The sequence below is a fragment of the Neofelis nebulosa genome, chromosome 6 (assembly GCF_028018385.1).
Source record: "Neofelis nebulosa isolate mNeoNeb1 chromosome 6, mNeoNeb1.pri, whole genome shotgun sequence".
NCBI lineage: Eukaryota > Metazoa > Chordata > Mammalia > Carnivora > Felidae > Neofelis > Neofelis nebulosa.
This window is the reverse complement of record NC_080787.1, coordinates 47,173,155-47,192,680: the sequence shown is the minus strand read 5'-3', so window position 1 is coordinate 47,192,680 and position 19,526 is coordinate 47,173,155. Positions and strand designations below refer to the sequence as shown.

At 46.6% G+C, this 19,526-nt stretch overlaps 1 long non-coding RNA gene across 2 annotated transcripts; it reads right to left on the bottom strand.

The window, feature by feature from the left end:
- Positions 1-265: 265 nt before the first annotated feature.
- Positions 266-11,876, bottom strand: LOC131514295 (uncharacterized). Of its 2 annotated transcripts, none has more exons than XR_009263014.1 (5): positions 11,794-11,876; positions 5,565-5,671; positions 4,507-4,721; positions 4,220-4,415; positions 266-1,735 (listed from the first exon to the last, which is right to left on the bottom strand). It is a non-coding gene; the product is annotated as an uncharacterized LOC131514295 (long non-coding RNA). The 2 variants fall into 2 exon arrangements; XR_009263013.1 differs by lacking the exon at positions 11,794-11,876 and adding an exon at positions 11,618-11,783.
- Between the last annotated feature and the right edge of the window lie 7,650 nt (positions 11,877-19,526).

The window sequence follows — 19,526 nt, the reverse complement described above, 5'->3', positions numbered from 1 at the left end:
AGAGAGAGTCAGAGTGTGAGCGGCGGAAGGGCAGAGAGAGTGGGAGACACAGAATCCGAAGCAGGCTCCAGGTTCCGAGCCATCAGCACAGAGCCCGATGCAGGGCTCGAACTCACGAACCGTGAGATCATGACCTGAGCCGAAGTCGGACGCTCAACCGACTGTGTTACCCAGGCGCCCCTGGAGGAGAGGATTTCTAAAGGACCTGGTAAGTCATGGGGCACTCATATCATCACCTGGTCAAGCCCCAGAGGATGGAATGTGTGACATGGAGCAGGGTAGCAGCCCTTTCACGTCTAAGCAGGACACAGAGTGGCTCTGGCACTGTGAGGGCTGGCCACTCTCAGAGGAGATGGCCCTGAACATGGTGGACAATAGTCCTGTGGTGGATGCGGGTGCAGGGTGAGGTGGCCTAGGGGGCCATGCCCAGAGAGGACATCATCGCGAGGGCCTTGAGAGGGAAAGGAGGGAAGCGGAAGATACCGCATGGTGACCACTGCTGGCACACGTGACATATTCTCCCAGGATTCCCAAAAGGACTGGGCAGGGCTCTGCAGAGGACTGAGGCCTGTGTGAGCAGGTGGGGGGCCAAACCCAGTGAGGCTGGTACGTTGTTGCCATTGACCCCTTTGAGACTGGAGCTCTGTTTCCTAGGCGTTGGCGTCTCAGCCTGCTTTATAAGAACCCCATCCAAGCAATATTATTGCCCTGATTGGTGAAAGTTGAGGCAGGATAGATATGGAGACCTTCCCCAGGCCCATCAGTTGGGGGTGGGAGTGTCAGGTGAGACTAAGACTCTAGTTATTTGTTTCTTCACTCATTTAATCGTTGTTGAACTTGTGCTAAGAGCCAGGCACTGCTGTGGGGTAAGATAGAGCCTTCCAGCCGATGGACTGCCAAGGGAACTGGGAAGCATTGAGGAGGGCATCACTCTGTCTCATGGGAGCTGGTGTGCATACCAAGGCAGGGACATGAAGGTTCTGGACTCTGGAGCCAAGCTGACCTGGGTTTAAACTCCTAGCCGCCCGTTACCAGCTGTGAACACCGAAGCAAGCTACTGAATCTCCCTGAGCCTCTGGGGGTTGCGGTCCTCACTAGCAACAATCCAGGGTTCAGCGCGGGGATTACAACGTGGATTCCACAGAAGGGTTTATAGCGCCCTTCCTCGTGCACAGGAAAGGCGTGGTGAGCGGGAGCTATTCATAGCCCGCCTGTATTCTTAGACTCTCACTGTCCCCATTTCGGAGTTGTTCTGCAGCACGGATCTGGGAGCCAGACCACGTGATTGCGGGAAAGCAAGCACGGCTTTCAGCACGCAGCAGCGGGAGGCGGCGCTGTGCTGTGGCCTCAGTTACACCACTGGCACCCTCCCCCCAGCTGGGGGTGGGGGGACCCCGCAGCCTGCTCCCCCTCCGCGGAGAAGGGCACTGACAAATGCCATGCGGGAGATAAACAGCTGCCCACAGGAGAGCACACAGATGACACCTTCTGGAGACTTTCAGGAAAACTACAGAAGGAAGCGGTGGAAGGTCGGATGGCTGAGGCTCCCCTAGTGACAGGTGGGGCCGGAGCCGGAGAAGGGAGCTTTGCTGAATTGTGTTTCTCCTTCCAGACCGGAGGCTGGGGAAATGCAACAGAAGCGACCTCCTCTTCTGAGGCCTGCGTAAGAAGGAGGCACTGGCTGGGTCCTGAAGGATGAATAGGAGTTTTCCAGGTTTAGGGGGCCACCACAGTCCTGGATGGGACGAAATGGATATGCGGTTGGAAGGTTAAGCTGAAGACAGATTGTGGAACGCCTCCTATGCACGCACTGACCTAGGACACTCTGGCATGATCAGAGAACATGAAGAATGTTCTTTTATGCCCAGGTTGGTCTCTATCAGAATGCTCTGTCAGTTAGAAGGCAAACAAGAAGAAACTGACCTGCACTCTTTGCCTCTTGTTTTTTTCATGGGCAGGCAGTTGTGGGGAGATGAACGCCCCTTGTTGGAACACCCCTTGCCTTATGCCCTCAGCCCCATCTGAAATACCCTCCTTCCTCCGTCCTCCGTCCTCCTCTTCCCTGCCATCCCTCCAGGTCTGGAGAGCTTGCCACATCTTCCAGTCATCTCCCCCGATTAGGCCAGTCCTCACCCGAAGTCACAAGGACAGCCGCCTGTGCCCAGACGCCACCAACCAGATGCCGCAAGTGCTTTACTCAGCAGAGCACTCCTTCTACCAAGAGTAGGGCACACCTGTCATGTGGGGGGGACCAGCCGGGAGCAGGGATGCCGCGGTGCGAAGCACAGACAGGTCCCCGCTCTCACGGGGCTCTACCGCGCTTCCTGTCATCACAGGGACCCTGGGAGGATACACGACATCACTGAGGCTCAGCCAGCGAGAGCATCTTCCCCAAGGCCGTAAGGCTAGTACACAGGGGACATCGTGTTCACCTTACACGCCCCCAGTGGCTGTTTACTGTTTGGTGTGGAGGCGGGGGAGGGAGCTCTGCAACTGAGATCGCCGAAGGCCGCGGCCCAGTCTTTAGTGTCATGATTTCCCACAGCCCCTGGTACCACCCTGAGCCCCAAATACTTGGAGAGTGAGGCAAGGCAGGCCTCATCTGGCTCCCCAGCGCCTGCCTTCTGTTTTACCCATAAATTCAGCGGCAGGGGTAGGCCCACGGGGCTCCTGGATACTGAACTGCATCCAGGCTGCCCGTCTCGTCTCCGGTCCCCACCATCTCCTAATCTTCCTACAGCCCTTCCAGCTCGATAGGAGGGCTAGCTAATCCTCTTGATATCCCGAATCTTCTAAAAGGACTACCTAATCAGGCCATGTATTCCAAAGGTACCGTGGCATTCCTTTTTTAAATCTTTCAGGTAAATAACGAGTAACAAATAAATCATACAGCGCTGGTCCCAGGTCAGGCGTTGTTCTAAAATGGGGGGTGGGGGGTGGGGGCGGTTCTCGGTCAGGCAGCGTAGGCATCACCTGGGAACTAGTTAGAAATGCAAACTAAAGGGACGTGCTGGGCTGGGAGCCAGCAATCTGTGTTTTAACAAGCCCTCCAGGGGATTCTGAGCACACCAAAGTTGAGAACCACTGTCTTAAGGCTTTTCATGGATAAACTAACGCGCGGAATTCCCATCCCAACCCTCTGAGGTAGGTTCTATTGTTAACTCCGCTTTGGAGCTGGGGGAATGGAGGCCCAGAGAGGTTAGGTAACCTGCTCAAAGTCACACAGCCAGTGAGTTTGGTGCTTCTAATCCCTCACTGGGGGAGAGGCTTGACCTCAGGGACTGTTTGGGGAGCTCATGGTGGGCTGCTTTACCGCGAGGAAAAATGTCTATAGACGAGAGGCTGATGGGACCAAGAGGTCTAGTCCGACTCTGGTGGAGTAAGGACTTGCCCGGTTTCCGGGAGGTCATGTGGATCTGTGCACTGTTGCCGGCCCCCAAGCAGTGAAGAACGATCTGACCAAGCATCTCTGAAAGTAGTGTTGGGGAAGAAAGAAAGCACTTTTAACATCATCCTGTGCCAAGTCCTGATTATTCCATAATGTGCTGCCCTCAGAACCTGACAGTGGTTTTCCAGCCTACACTTCCAAAATCCAGTGAGGAGGAGTCAGTAGAATATTGCCACAGCCCCTGGCCATGGAGGGATAGGGGCTAAATTTGTCCCATAACTAGGGGATCATTTCATCTTAAGGGAAATGGCTGAGAGGGCAAAAGAGCGTCCAGGAAACACCACTCCCCCTCCACCAAAGGCTCTCCTGCCCGGCTGGGATTCTCCATCTGGGGTCCTGGGAGAGAGCTGCGGATGGCCACCGTGAAATGGTAGCACATTCCTGTGACTGATACCATGCAATTTTCTTTCAAAGGATGCTTAAAGATTTTACTAGCGCTGAGGACTGGGGTGGGAGAGGAGAAGAGACAGGGAGAGAAACAGACAAAAACAGACAGAAAGACAATAAAGATACAGCAATGGCTGCAGTAAACCCAACAGAGCTATTATAAAAATCTTTCAACTTTCTTCTAGTCCATTCCCCTGGCCTCATGGGGATTACCAGTCCCAAAGAACCCACACTATGCTGAGTACCTCCCATGTGTCGCTTTGCTCAATCCTCGCCGAGCAGATTTTACTGTACCCACTTTGCAGAAGATCTATAAGACACAACGAGGTTGCAGACTTCCGTCTGCTTGTCACCAACCCCACGCTTTCTGTTACGTGACATTACCTCAGCGAGTCTTGATTCTTTTCCCTGCAAAGCGTGTCTCCAAACACACAAATTATTGCTGCCTTAAGATAAATTATGGAATGCTTCGGTCATTCTTCTTCTCATCGCTGGAACTTGTTCCTGTACTTTTTTCTCTATTCTCATCTCATGGACACATGAACTTGTCAAGGTAGTCCCGGTGAAAGTATTCTTTTATCTGTAAGGACATGAAATTGGCACTGTTTGTTAGGATGTAAGTGTTGGTTCTCTGACCCCATCAAACACCCACTCATGACAAGCCTCCTCACCTGAACCAGAAGGTCTCCTGGTTATTCACTGAAGAAATATTTGTTCATTTCAAAATTTTCAAAATAAATGCTGAAGGTCAAAAGGGTACCTTGGGCCTACTTTACCTCTCCTTCTTCCCAAATCTTACTGAAATAACAGTAAATACATGCAAAAGAATAAATCCATATCAAGCATGAAAAGATCCCAGCAGCAATCCAGAAAATTTCACAAACGCCTAGAACACAAAGAGGATGAGGTCATATTGACGGATAAAGTTGAGTGGAATAATCTACACCCCACAAACACATAGAGGAAGAGAGAACTAGCCTGGGGAAGGAGGTGCCCTTCCCAGAAAAGCCCTGGGGAGACTCCCAAGTCAGAACCATAGCTATGAAGAAAAGGGATAGGCTGTGGGGTCACCGTTAAAAGCCTTTCTGAGTTTTACAGCCCCCAACCTTCCCCCATGGACAGCAACTGGCTGTGACGGCATTTGCTTGGGTAAAAAAAAAAAAAAAAAAAAATCCACTTGGCCTTGGCTTCTGGAACATCCCCTGCCCAAGGTCCCCTTGTTAAGTGATGCAGATGTGGTTATATTCCTTGGTTCTGCAATATATAATATTTTTATAATCACAGTATTTTATACCCTGTGTATTGCTTTTCAGAATTTCTCTCTTTTTTTTTTTTTAAGTTTATTTACTTACTTTGAGAGAGAGAGAGGGACAGCGCAAGTGGGGGAGAGGCAGAAGGAGAAATCCCAAGCAGGCTTCCCGCTGTTAGTGCACAGCGCGATGGGGGGCTCGAACCCACAAACCGTGAGATTATGACCTGAGCCAAAACCAAGAGTCTGACGCCCAACTGACTGAGCCACCCTGGAGTCCCTGTTTTTCAGGTTTTCCAACCAACCTACAGATGAAACCTGGAAGACCTAGAATATAAATCGTAAAAACCCTGAAAAAATAAAGTGAATACTACAGTTCAGAGAAGGAAGTGGGGAAGGTGGGGGAGGGGAAGGCAGCGCAGGTGTGCTTCTGGCTCAGGTTACAGTCGTCCATGCAGCAAATAGCAAGCTAGTGCCTACCTGTGTTGGGAAGGTCCTGGGCCCTGGGAGGTGGCAAGGAGCCAAAGGGGCAGGCGTTTCTGTGGCATTTCTGTTCTACCGGTAAGTCGACAGGTACTGCTTAACAGCTGAGGAATCACAACATGAAGATTTAGGTACATTATTTAAAACTATGAAGGTGACCAGGAGATTATGAAGACAACGGTCTTAGGTACGAAAACACAGAGGAAAGGAGAGAGAGCGTAATTGTGCTAAAATCCCTGTCATAGCAGAGGGAGAACGGATGCAATTTAAACACGTTCAAGACACAGCTGTATAAAGGAATTATCTAAGTTTGTAGTAGAAATTGCCAAAACTAAATACCGACATAGTCAGGGAGTCACATCCGGGGCACGGGCCCACAGCTGGGGCCCGAGAAAGAGACCCCCCCACCCCACTCCAACAGCCCTTGGTAGTTCTGGTTTTGTTCTTGTGCCTATAAATAAATATTACACATAAATGAATCAAATGATCAAAAGCAACCTTACAAACCCTGGGAGAAATGTAAAGTGGATATTCCGATGCCCACTTGACCTGTGAAGAAACAGGAGCCAGCCTGCCCCAATACTTGTGATAAGAAACCAGGTCTCCTGCCCCCCGGCTCCAAATTCCCGCCATATCCTGAAGGCTTCTCCCCCCACCCCCCGCCGGATGCAGACCGACTAGGGTTGGGATTCTCGATTCAAAGCGGGGCACTTTGAGCTGCTCACTGCTCATCGTTAACAACAGGGAGATTCTGACCACGACCCCAAGGGCTGTGCAAGGAGGGGACAGGCGGACGGCCTCACACAGGCCCGGGCCACAGCTGGCCTTCGGAGTGTCAGCTTCCTTTCTTCATGGTTCTTTTCTAACCCATCCAACATTTGGTACATGGCTACCATTTTCTTCTTATTTTATGTGATTTCGCGCTAATTCTGACTAAATGAATCCAGAAATTCATTCTGATGTGCAGGCTTTGTCACGAGTCGAGAGGTAGAGGCTGTCACGTTTATTTATTTATTTAAAAAAATTTTTTTAAATGTTTATTTTTGAGAGAGAGAGAGAGAGAACAAGTGAGCATGAGCGGGCGTGTGTGGACAGCATAGAAGGGCTAACGATGGGCTAGGTAGGCACTTCACAGACATTAGCTCACTTGAGCTTCACAACAACCCTATGAAGCTGTCATTATTACTTCCATTCTACAGATGGAGAAACTGAGGCACAGAAAGGCTAAGTGCCATACCCGAACCACACAGCTGTGTGACAGAGCCAGGAGCAGACCCCAGGCATCTTGACTCCAACGTCATGCTCCGCACCATCACGCTAGAAACCCAGTCCCCACCCCATAACACGCACACACACACACACACACACACACGCACACACACACAGGAGGACTTTCAGAGAACTCCTGCTTTCAAGAACTCCTAGCTGCCATGTTCTGCCTTTTAGAGCCTGTGAGACACTGAGAACATGTTCGTTAACACGTGCAAGTGCTTACCTGACGTTAACTTCGTCTCTCTCACCCCCGAGCCCAGAACTAGAGCCGAAGGGTGGGCCTCACAGGAGGCAGACAGGAGTTCAGCCTGAGAAGTATAATAAGAACCAAGGACTGCTCTAGTTGGTAATGAGCTCCCTGTCGGCAGAGGCGGAGAGCTCTGGTAGGCCCAGGCCAGGGATGGTGGGTGCCCCGGGGGCCAAGGTTGGAAGAGCCTCGAATCAAAGCCTCTTCCAGCCCTGGCCCTGGCAGTCAATTTGGACACACTTCTCCGGACCTTCTGTCACAAAGCAGTACGCTCAACCAACAGGAGATGCACGAACAGTAAGGCCCGACCCAGACTCTGAAGAGTTTACAATGCGATTCTCAGATTGTTTTAATATCAAATTCAGGGAGTTTCTGGGAGGAATTTAATAAAAAGGATGGCGAGAATTCGTTCCTTTCATCCCCTAAGGCTAAGTCCATCCTGACCTGTCCACTCACTCTTTTCTGTTCTTTGTCTGCTTCCGGAGCGTGCTATGGGGATTCAGGCTTATATGTTAAAAAAAAAAAAAAAAAAAAAAGGCATAATATGTTCTGTGTCTTCGCCTCCGCAGAGGAAATGCTCTGTGTTACTGTAAATAATAATTTGCAGGTCAGTGAAGGTTGTTAAATGTCCCTGATGTTTTTCTCACTTCCTTCCAGACTCTCGTAATTACTACTGCTCTGAACCCAGCGGGCAGAGATGCATATTTCTCTGTCCAGGAAATGATAGTCGTGCGGTACCCTCTTCTCACTGCAGTGGGAGCCTGCGTGTCTGTGTATCCGAACCCATATCAGAGTCGTTCACATCCCTGCATGGAAATAGCCACATGGGAACTCAGCAATTTATTGCCCAAAAGACCTGGGGCTAGGGGTCATGGCACCTGGTTCTAGACAGTTCTACCACCATCTGCGTGACCTCAGACCAGTCACGGAAACTCGTGGGCTTGTTTCTTCATCTGTAAAGCTGAGAGCACAATACTTACCTTGACTAGAAAAGATCATTGCTGCAAGAATTCATGCTTTTATTCAATATTTCATATTGAATTTAAATATTTATGGATCATCGCTCAGGGGCAGGCCTTGTGGTTGTCTCTGGGAAGTGGGGGGCGGTGCAGTTGTAAACAAACTGGGTAAAAATCTCTCTCTCCCTAGAACTCCACGGGGGGAAGCAGATAAATAAATGAGTAAACTAAACATGTAGAATTTCTAACGGTGATAAGTGTCTTGGCAAAATAGTCAGACATGAAGGAGAATGAGGAGTGCTGAAGAGAGACCAGGGAGGGCATGTCTAAGAGGCGGCTATTGAGACTTAGGCCCAAAGGATGCAAAGAAGGGACCCCAGAGAACATTTGAGGGAAGAGTATTCCAGGTGGTGCAAAGGCCCTGAGGCAAAGGTGAGTGAGCCTGCACATTAAAAAACAGCAAGGCCAGAGCAATGGAAGGGATGAGGGTGGGGGGTGTAGTAAGTCTGAGGTCCTAAGGAAATGGGACCAGATGGATTAGGACCTTGTAAGGCCTTTGACTCTGACTCTGAGTAGGATGGAAACCACTGGAAGATTTTCAGCAGACGTATGACATAATCTGACTTGACTCTTAAAAAGAATCTCTCCAGCTGCTCTGTTTAGAAAAGAGAATCAAATGAGGGGCACCTGGGTGGTTCAGTCGGTTAAGTAACCGACTCTTGGTTTCAGTTCAGGTCACGGTCTCATGGTTCGTGAGTTTGAGCCTTGCATCAGGCTCCGCACTGGTGGCTCGGCCCCTGTTTGGGATTCTCTCTCTCCTGCTCTCTGCCCCTCCCCCACTCGCGCTGTCTCTGTCTCTCTCAGAATAAATAAGTAACCTTAAAAAAAAAAAAAATAGAGAAGAGAATCAAATGAAGTAAATAGTCCCTGAGATGTTCTGAAAAGCGCAAGGTACAACATGAAAATGAAGTACAGTAAAAAACTCAGCGCCCCCAGAACTCCCTGGGAACAAGTTGTTCTGGAGACCCGGTGAAACTACATAGGACCATACATTTACTGTCATCTCCCCCATGGAGAGGCGAAGTTCACGTCCCTCCCCTTGAATCTTATTGGCTCTGCAACTCCTTATCGAATCAGATACGGCGGGAGTGATGCTGGGCCTGGTCTAAGGCCGGCTTTTTTGAAAAACGGGCAGGGCAAGGGACAGGGCGCTGCCCCCGAGGCCAGAATTCTCTTGCCAGCTTACTTGAGCGCAGTTCTCTGTAGTGACCCGTGCGTCTCTACTGAGGCCAAGAAGCCCAAGCAACCCCCTCCCGTGAGCGATCGAAGCCCGGGGGAAATGGTTTGTTCAGCTCCAACCACCCACCAACCATGTGATGTTGGGGGAGCCGCCTGGGCTCTCTGAGCCTTATTCAAGGTAGTAAGTTCCACTATCCAGGATTGTTATGAAGAATATGTAAGATGGCACCTAGCATGGCATCTGGCACTCGGCTCCCCATCATTAGCATGTGTGTGCGTGTGTGTGCGTGTGTGTGCTGTGTCCAATTTCAGATTTAGCCCTAACGCAGAGTACGAGACTTCCTCTATGGCTGGATCAAAGTCTGTCTTTCCCCCCTGGAACTTTACCTACTTGATGGAACTCTTCCACCTCTAGACCCTCCCCTTGGGGGACAGAGTGGCAAAGGTAGGAGACTGTCCAGGAAAGACGTCTACTGAGATGTGTAGAGCTCATGGGAGGGGCTGTCGAGGGAGCCCTGTTGGAACCGAATCCAGGTCTGCTGATTCCTGCTTATGGGCCACTCTGCTGGGCAAGAGCTTCCCTGAGGATGGGGGAAGAAGAGTGGCTTGCCAGAGCGAAACGTTTGAAGAAGGGACACAACCCTCGAAGCCAGCAATGAGATGCAAATGTCGCCCACCCCACACCTCCTCCCTCAGTTCCCTGAGGACTGTGAGGCCTCCAATACTTGTTTTGGAGAGACTTTTCATCAGTGCTCAGAGGCAAGAGGGAAAAAAAAAAGAAGGCCAGTAAATCAATAACAGATTTTTCTTCCCATCAGTTGGTTTAAAGTATGGAGCCAACGTCAACCAATCTAGAATTTCTAAGTTGTAAATAAAAAATTGAATAGTAAGATTTTTATCTGAGCCGCTTCATGAAAGCCACTATTCAGAGTTCTGGTTTATCACACTCCTCACGTAGCCTGAACTAAGGTGTGGGTACGACACCCACTTCATGCCAGTCCAGGAAATTCAGTGGGAAAGTTTTCATTTTTTACGTAGCTTGGCTATGATAGTTGGATACAGCACTTCTACTGAATCTTCCAGCTTATTTTCCTCAACAGGTCTCTTGCACCCTGAGCAAATCATAGAGAACAGACCAGTGAAGGATACTACAGGACATTTGAACAGCCTCATTGTTCAGGACGAAATGGTCAATCAACATGCCCAGAACTGTATCGGATAATGCGGAGAATTACCATAATGACGATAACAACACTCTTAATGACAGCTACTATTGATTGAACACCTGCTATATGCCAGGCGCTGCACTAGCCACTTTTCCTATCTTATTCCTCATTCTTCCAAAAAATGGACAAAGTGGTCGTTTTTCCATTATCTCCTTTTTATACCCAAACTGAGACTTACAGAAGTTAGGTAAGTGGCTCAAGGTGGCCCAGCCTGTGAGAATGAAGTCATAGGCTAATTTCCTTGTTCCCAGAGAGTCTGAAGAAACACCAGTTCTCATCAATTACCCAAGAATGTTCTCTCACTTCCAGCCATCAAGTGAGATTCATCCAGACAATAAATATGTATAAAGCACTTACTCCGCGTACCGGCAAATACAACCTTGGCAACAGAGGAAAAAACATGTAAAGCAATTATTTATTCAACTTTGTGGAACATAGGAGAAGGTCAGAGAAATAGGCCAGCATGGGCCAGAGAAGCCAGGGAAAGTGGCACAGAGTGAGTTGGATCTTGAAAGATGAAAAAAATCATTCAAAGGGCATTGCTAGTCAGGGGGACACAGTAGGCAAAGGCATTGAAGCACAAATGAAAGCAGGCTGGAAGGAAGTGAAAATAAGTCTTGAGTGGAAGAATGAAACTAGTCTTACTCCCCACAGGGTTGGGGGTGAGGAATAGCATTTGTCTGGGAATTTAAACTATTGCAAATGATAAATACAATGCTTCATATTTCTTATTCTCCCAAAGTTTAAGTGTACTTTTAAAAATCAAAGAGGAGGGGCGCCTGGGTGGCTCAGTTGGTTAAGCATCTGACTTTTTTATTTCGGCTCAGGTCACAATCTCAGGTTCAAACCCCACATCAAGCTCTGAGCTGACATTGTGGAGCCTGATTGGGATTCTCTCTCTCTCTCTCTCTCTCTCTCTCTCTCTCTCTCTTTCTCTCTCAGCCCCTCTGCCACTCACACTCTCTCTGTCCCTCTCAAAATAAATAAATAAACTTTTTTTTAAAGTCAAAGATGAGTGAAAAACAAATGACCAACCAACACTACTCTGTTTTAATACTTGAATCATGAACTCTACTATGAGAGAAGCAGTTTACCAAAGCAGCTTACCATGGTGGTGCAGTTAAAAAAGGGTCTCTGTCCCTTTCTGTGGGTTGAAACTGGAATTTTTTCTGGAAAGTGATCTTTGTCTTCAGAAGATTCCTCTATATGTGGGTATACGTGTGTATCTGTTTCAATAATACTCCAGAAAAGTGGAAAGATAAGAAAGTGTAACTGCCCCTTACCTTGGTGTGGAAAGCTCTACAGGGACCGGAACCATTGTGTTCCCCTCCCAGTGGATTTGTTTGAAGGTCTTGGAATGTCAAAGGCTTCCATGGAATGCCCTACTGTCCTACATTCTCCCCAGGAATCTCCCAAGATGGCAGATTATTCCAGACTGAATAAACTCCAATATAGGGGAAAACTCCTGTAGGGTAAAGGGGTGGAATCTATGGTTAAAGAAACTCCTACAGATAGAAGGGCACTTGCCCTAACGGTAAAATACACACAATGAAAGTAGGAAGAAGGAGGTGTTCTTGCAAAGAGAAAGAGACCCAAGGACAGAAATGGGGGTCAAGATGCAGAACTGGAACCACTTTTGAAGGTACCATTCTAAGATGGTTTAACTTCTTGTATGCTTGTGCTATGGATAATTAACATTTAGGTATAGTTTTAAGTGGTTTTCTTTCATGGCACAGCCTGTTAGCTGTCTTCCTTGTGGCGCCCTTCAATTGTACAAATTCGCTCCTGGAAAGTAAGTGCTTGGTCTGAGGCCTCACCTTCCAGCTCTTTTTGCATCCAAGTAGGGGCACGTGGCAATGCGGCACGTCATGCGAAGTCTTCCAGGGCCTGAAATGGATCTTTCACTGGCATGGAAAGATCCTATTCTTTCAAATCCTTGCTTGTGTCCTCATAGTCTAGGGAAATAATATTTCAATCATCGGGAAAATAACAATATGCTAAAATTAACACCTTACAGGTTAGACTGTGTGTCCACATATGTGATCCCATTTGATCGACCAGAACACTCTGAGGTGGGGATGACACCTACTATTGTCCCCATTCCAGAGAGGAGGAAACTGAGACTTGTGTCTTAAAAAAATTGGGTAAGTGGCAGACTCATAGCTGAATGGACGCTCTGTAAGAGACAGTTTGTGGGTCATTCCCCATGAAATAGCTTTGCCTTGTTCCTTGCTACTTTCGTGGTACCAGTTTCATTCCCTTCCAATTTTTCCATGATGGAATTCTTTCACTTTCGCACTCAAATTGGTGAAGGACCAAAGAGTCCTCCCTGGTGCCCGTGGCTTCACATTGAATCTCAAACCACAAGGACAGTGGGACATGTGGAGTATAATTGAAACCAAAGTCAAAATATTATGGCAGTTGGCTAAGTCTCCAGATACAGGAATCTTTGCTTAGGTTACTTGTCCAAGATGGAGCCATGAAACACCATCCCCAGCCATACATTACACTCAGTCAATAAATATGTTTAGAGCAGTGTTTCTCAAACTTTTTTTTTAAACCTTTATTTATTTTCAAGAGACAGAGAGACACACTGCGAGGGAGGAGGTGCAGAGAGAGAGGGAGACAGAATCCGAAGCAGACTCCAGACTCTGAGCCATCAGCGCAGAGCCCCTGTCACGGGGCTAGAACCCACCAACAGTGAGATCATGACCTGAACTGAAGTCGGACGCCCAACCGACTGAGCTACCCAGGGGCCCCTCAAACTTTTTTTTAAATTATGACTCCCCTAAGGAGCCTTTAGATCTTTTTCACCCAATCTCCCCATGAAAATTTAATGCCACAGATATACTGTGTATCTGCTTGTGCACTGTGGCCCTTTGAAGGGCCATAAACCATTTCTAAGGTTTTTCTTACGCTCTTCCCCCAAGAATCACCCTGGAGGGTGCTCTCATCTCCACTGAGAATGCATGGTTTAGAGAGCTCTCCATGTGTGAAGGATATCAAAGTGAGGAGAAGAGAGCTGATCCCTGCCCTCAAAGGCTTACTGTCCGATATTCAGTAGGCTTTGTCTTGCATCATCAATTCTAGTAAAAGAGAGAAACCAAAGGCTCTGGGCTAATTTCTGTCTAAACCGCCAAAGTTGATTTTAAGACTCTTCTCAATCCAGGAGTTTAGTAGCATTAGATCAGGTTTCAGTTCTGAGCCATCATCAGTGGGGGCTCTACATACAAAAAAAAATTGGCAAAGACTTGTGGTCTGTGTGGAAATATGGTTGGGAGGCATTCACCACACATTTATGGCACGAAGAATAATTTCTGCTAAAAAAAAAAAAAAACCTGTTTATAATGAAACACAAGACAGAATGGAACAAATTCCTCCAAAAAATTAAAAAGGTTTTTTTTCAATCACTTCTATTGAAAATCCATTCAGCGGGATTTAAATAGCCGACCCTACTCAAGATAATGTTTCACTTTCTTTAACAAGGGAAAGAATTTGAAGCTGAAAAGCCAACTGCTACTTCATTACTTTAATGGAAATCCCCTTGAATTCTATGATCCACTCAATCACAGGCTCGTAGATTGAGTCACAAAAAGGTACTGAACCCTAAGAAAGGGACTCAACGTGAAAGTCATTCCATTTCACTTTAGCGTCTAAGAACATGTTATTGTAATACTTCTGGTGGGTGTGGGGGAGAAAATTAAACATGTGCCATGTTCCTTCATTCAGCAAATATTTATTAAGTGCTGCTTTGTGCTCGGTACCATGTTAGGTGTTTTTAAAAACAGAAGTGCGTTAGGGACTTATTCTTCATATGTGAGGCATTCGAAATGCAGTAGTGGAAAATTATCACATGGGAAGCGGGAGGCTTGAGTTCTAGATCCACCTCTGCGTCTAGCCGTGTGAACCTCTCTCAGTTGTCTAATGTCTCTGGGACTTGATTTCTCCATCCATAAAAATTAGCAGTTTATGCTAAATACTGGTTCTCAGTTATGACTCTACCCCGGGACCTTGGAGGATATACTAATGCTTAAGTCCTATATAAGACCAATTGTATCAGAATCTCTGGAGGTGGGGCTTGAGGGTAGGTATTCTTTTAAAAGCTTCCCCCCAGGGATTCTTCCAGTAATGTCTTTGCTGAAGGCCAAAGACAGAAACCTAGAGAGGGACTCACCTAAAAACAAGATGGCTGCTCCGACTTCCTAACCATGAGCAATTCTGAATGAAAAGAAGAGTCCATGGTTTGCCTCCATGACTTCCAGTTTCTGTTTTAGCACATTGTGCTTTCCTTCTTCCTTCTCCTTTTTCCTTCTGTTTCCTTTGTCTCCTGACCCACCTGATATGGCCGAGTGCCCACTGTACTTTTCTTCTGCTTTTGGTAAAACATACAGTAACATTCATTTGCAGCTACAAGAGAATTCATCTAAGAGACAGGAGCAAGGCTGACAACAAACCCTGTAAAATAGTACCTTCCCTCCCCATGTGGAAGAGTCATGTGCCCTTGAAAATTAGAAAATTGTCAGATAATTATATAAGTTTTTTCCAGGATTTAACCTAAAGAGATAAGAAATTTGGAATGGATTGAGAAATCTTCTGCTCAAACACTTCTACCCAATGCTCAGGTTCCCAGGCCCATGAGGCCAATTTTTACTTGTGGATGTTCCTCTTTAAAAAATGGATATTCCAGGGGTACCTAGGTGGCTCAGTTGGTTAAGTGACCGACTCTTAATTTCGACTCTGGTGATGATCTCATGATTCACACGTTCAGGCCTCTCATTGGTCTCTACATTGACCGTGCAGAGCCTGCTTGGAATTCTCTGTCTTCCACTTTCTCCACTCCTCCCCCTCTCGCTCTCTATCTCTCTCAAAAATAAATAAATAAGCACTAAAAATTATTTTTAAAAAATGAATATTCCATTGCATTCAAATGTTCTTTTAAAGATGTCCAAATACTGAAAACCCCAGGTTCCTCTGGAAAGTCCGGTTTTATCTGCCTGAAGATACTGAGCTATCTAACTCGAACACAGTAACTTGAACGTAGAAGGTGTTCAACGAATGTTCCCTTCTCCCTTTTATGAAAGAAGCATGTTTTACATTGTTAAAGTTAAAATGGACATTTTTGCTCAATACCTTTCTTTCAGCCCCAAGCTAAAAAACCTTTCAAGGGACAAGAAGAGTTCCCACCCAACTTTTATTCCTCACCACTTAGCAGAGTGTGTGGCACTAGAATGAATGAATGAATGAATGAGCAATGGTCTCAGTGGAAGTTTCTCCTACAATTTTTTTTCTTATATAAATCATTCTGCTTTGCATATACCCTAAACTGCACTATTTACCACCACAGAAAGATCTGGACTACTTCAAGATTAAGTAACCCTTTGACCATGCCTAAATGGCAACCACACCATTTGTCCCGTGACCACATGGTACCCTTACTACCTATGAAATTGGTGCCCACAGTGCTTGTGACATCCTATGACTTTCCACTCTGGCTGTCCCATCTGGTCCCATAAAAGTGCCCTGGAGTCTCGGTTGAGAGAAGGTTAGTGATTCACTCAGATCACATTCAATAAACTACTTAAAAATTTTTATTTTGAAATAATTATATATTCGTAGGAAGTTGCAAAAATGTACAGAAGAGGTCTCATGTGCCCTTCCCTGAAATTGTCCAAATATGCAATTTGGTAGAAAAACTTTGATCAAGTCTGTTCATGTGAAGGAATGGGAAACTCAACACACTTGGTTTGCCCAGAACGGAGGGGGTTCCCAGAACATGGGACTCTCAGTCTTAAAACCAGGACAGTCCCAGGCAAACTGGGACAAGTTAGTCACCCTAGAAATATCCATATTAAACTGCTAAGCAAGCAATATTTGGGGGGATGTGTCCCCACTGCTCCTTTTGTGCCTCTTCTACAATTGGTTTCCGTCACCCCCACTATGGCTCTCTGGCTGTTTCGTTTCTCTTGCTTGCAGACTCTCACCTCCCACTACTTGTATCTATCTTTCCTCCCAGATCTCTGGTGGAGAATTATCCTCTCACGTTTTCCTGAATCCTCCATTAGCTATCAAAATTTGTATTTTCTCAACTCACACTGCTGGTCTCAATAAGATATCAGGAGGAAAGCCTTTTATTCCATTGCAGTGAAATGAGCCTTGAGCACGGAACAGGGGACAAGGTTGACACCCCTCCTCCTGTCACTGGTTGGCTGAGTGACTTTGCAAATCATCTTCAAGCTCTGGGCATCTCACTCCAAAAGGAAGGGAGTTGGTTGAAAACAAGCTCTCTCACCAAGTCATACTACTGATATTTGAGGCCAATTATTCTCTGTTGTGGGGATGGCCCTATGCACTGTTGGATGTTTAGCAGCGTCCCTGGCCTCTGCCCACTGGATTCCAGGAGGGCCCCTAAGCTGTGACGACCAAACAGGTCTCCAGACGTTACCAAATGTCCCCTGGGAGGCTAAAATCACCCTTGGTTGAGAACTGGTCTAAAATATTTCTAAAGTCACTTCCAGTTCTGAAAGCATTTGATATAAATTAATCCCCAGTAAATTATGAGTGATTAATAGTTTCCCCTCAAACTTCCTGAGAATATTTCCATTTTTAAAGTATTACCCATGTGGAAAAAAAAAAGTCCAGAAGAATCTTGACTGAAATAATAAAAGCAGCTCTACATTGTGGTTGCAGGGATCACGTCATGTTGAGCTATTAGATCTTTTCATATAGTTGTGTTTACTTTGAAATTCTTATGCTGTATTTATCCCAATCAGATTGTTTGGCAAACAAAGGGCATTTTTTTAACTACTTTTCAAAGCATGCCTCCACTTTAGGGTTCCTCCGCTACAATTAACAAAACCTCATCAACGCTCACCTCCCAGAAGCGCAGTCCATCAAAAACATCATTCCCCGACACCGGGCCTGCCTGGCTGAGAGAGAGTCCTAGAGGAAGGACTTCTTGGAAAAATCTACAATACTTCCAAAAGCTTATGGATTATCCACTTTGTACAAATATGCCAAAATTTGATTGCATCTTGTGAGAGTGTCAATAGCGGGCCATTCTGACTTACAAACACTGCAAAATTTCACTTGGTTTCCCCCCAGCAGTATTCAGAAGATGATGAAGTCAAGGAGTTGAAGTCGGTGAAGTAGATGTCAAGTAGATGAGGTATCACATCACCAGCAGAGGTCCTTCTGCCGGTTGCCTTGGTATAGGAAGCGGGTTCCAGGGCAGGGAGAGGAGGGGGAGTTAAGGCTTCACAGGGAAAAAAAGGTAGGAACTCTAGCCTCTATGGTGGTAGGGGCCGCTGGGGAAGATGGTGACCCCACAGCTGGCTGGATCCATGATGTCGCCCAGAGGAAAAGACTGCAAATTGTGGCTGTGCCCTGTGTAGTGTGTAAGCTATTTTGGGGCAGGAGCCTTGGCTGCTATACCATGTCTGTATGTCTCACTCTGTGCCTCTCACACTGCAGTGCACGTGGCAAGGACCCAACAGTCACTGCTGTTATATGAGTAGGAACATCTATCTATTCTACGGTGAAATGACTTCTTCTGACATTCATTCATTCATTCATTCATTCACGGATTCCCTTCTCCAAAGTGTATTTATTTCCTAGTACTTGCAAAGAAAAGTGCTAGATAATGTGGTTGGTTCAATAATTTTGTCCCAGCTCTCAAGATACTTCTAGCGTATGCAAATCAGGCTGAAGAAGCGGTTTCAACACTAGAATCCAGGTTCCGTGTGGTTCCATGTGAATGACTTTATCATTGAGATAAGTGAAGCAGGGGGATTCCCTTGAAGCCACGTTCATGACCCCAGCCTCTCTGCAAATGACAGTACCCAGTTAAAGTGAAGGAAAAAGTCTACTTGGAAGAAAAAATATGTTTACTTCATTAATGACTAAAATCTTCTCATGCTCAGCAACTCATTTTTGGATTCTCAAAAGCCACGAGTTTGCCCCCATTGTCAAAAATACACATTAGCTGTGCAGGCTCCCGAAATATTCCAAGATGCCAAAGTCCGACTAAAACAATGAAGGGAGCTAATTCTAAATCTTTTGGATTACTTTTGGGGTGCTTTTTCCCTTTCACAGCACTTACGGTTTAGGAGCAGAATTGACTTGCATCAGATATTCCCGTTGGCGGTAAGGCAATTAGATTCATTCCAAATGATTAGAGCTACCAGCTCTGATGGAGGTCAGTTAAAACAAATAAATCATTACTCGGGGGCAGGGGGGGGGAAGCTCTTCTTCCATTTTCTATACGAATTTCAACAAATGTCTCAAAGTCTGAAAACCTCATATATTTGGACCATTTTCCTGTTTTCTCCTGACATTTGCATTACTACTAGCCTCTTCCAACGTGGCTTTAACTGGCGTTAAGTGACTGCCAGCAACTGGGCAAGACCATTCATGGAGGTTCGCCTACACGTCATCAGCTTGTGGTCCTGTCCCTGCAACTCACTGACTCTCTTGGCTACCGTGATGGATGTCCTCTAACGTTAGCCTTATTCCAGTCTCTTCCCGAGACAACATGGCCTGTCATGTTGGTTTCGTAGCCTCCTTTTTAGGCATCCACGATGTCCAGAGAAAAAGAGGGCTACTGGAGCGCAGAAGTACAGGGCAAAGGTCAACAGGTGTTAGAGGGCCTGAGTTCACACTCCACCTTTTTGCCTCTTATGGCCCCTAGAGCCAGCACGCTCCCACACTCCTCATCCACAAATCACAGAGCTAACTTCGATGAGCCTGAAGTTGCTGCAAGCTTCAGTTCTCCATAATTCCGCAGCCAATTATGAAAAAAAAAAATGTGCCTCTTTTCTTCTATTTTCCCTCCTTCCCCCCTTCCAATCTCTCTGTCTCTCTCTTTTCTGAGGGGCTTGCTAAAAGCTGGCAAATGCTTCCCAGCAGCCAAATAGAAGTCATTACCAGAAGCACTGCAGCTAAACAGAGGGAAATGTTTAGGTAAGCATTATAATGGGCATGGAAATAAAGAGACCACAATTCAAAGCATAAGTCATCA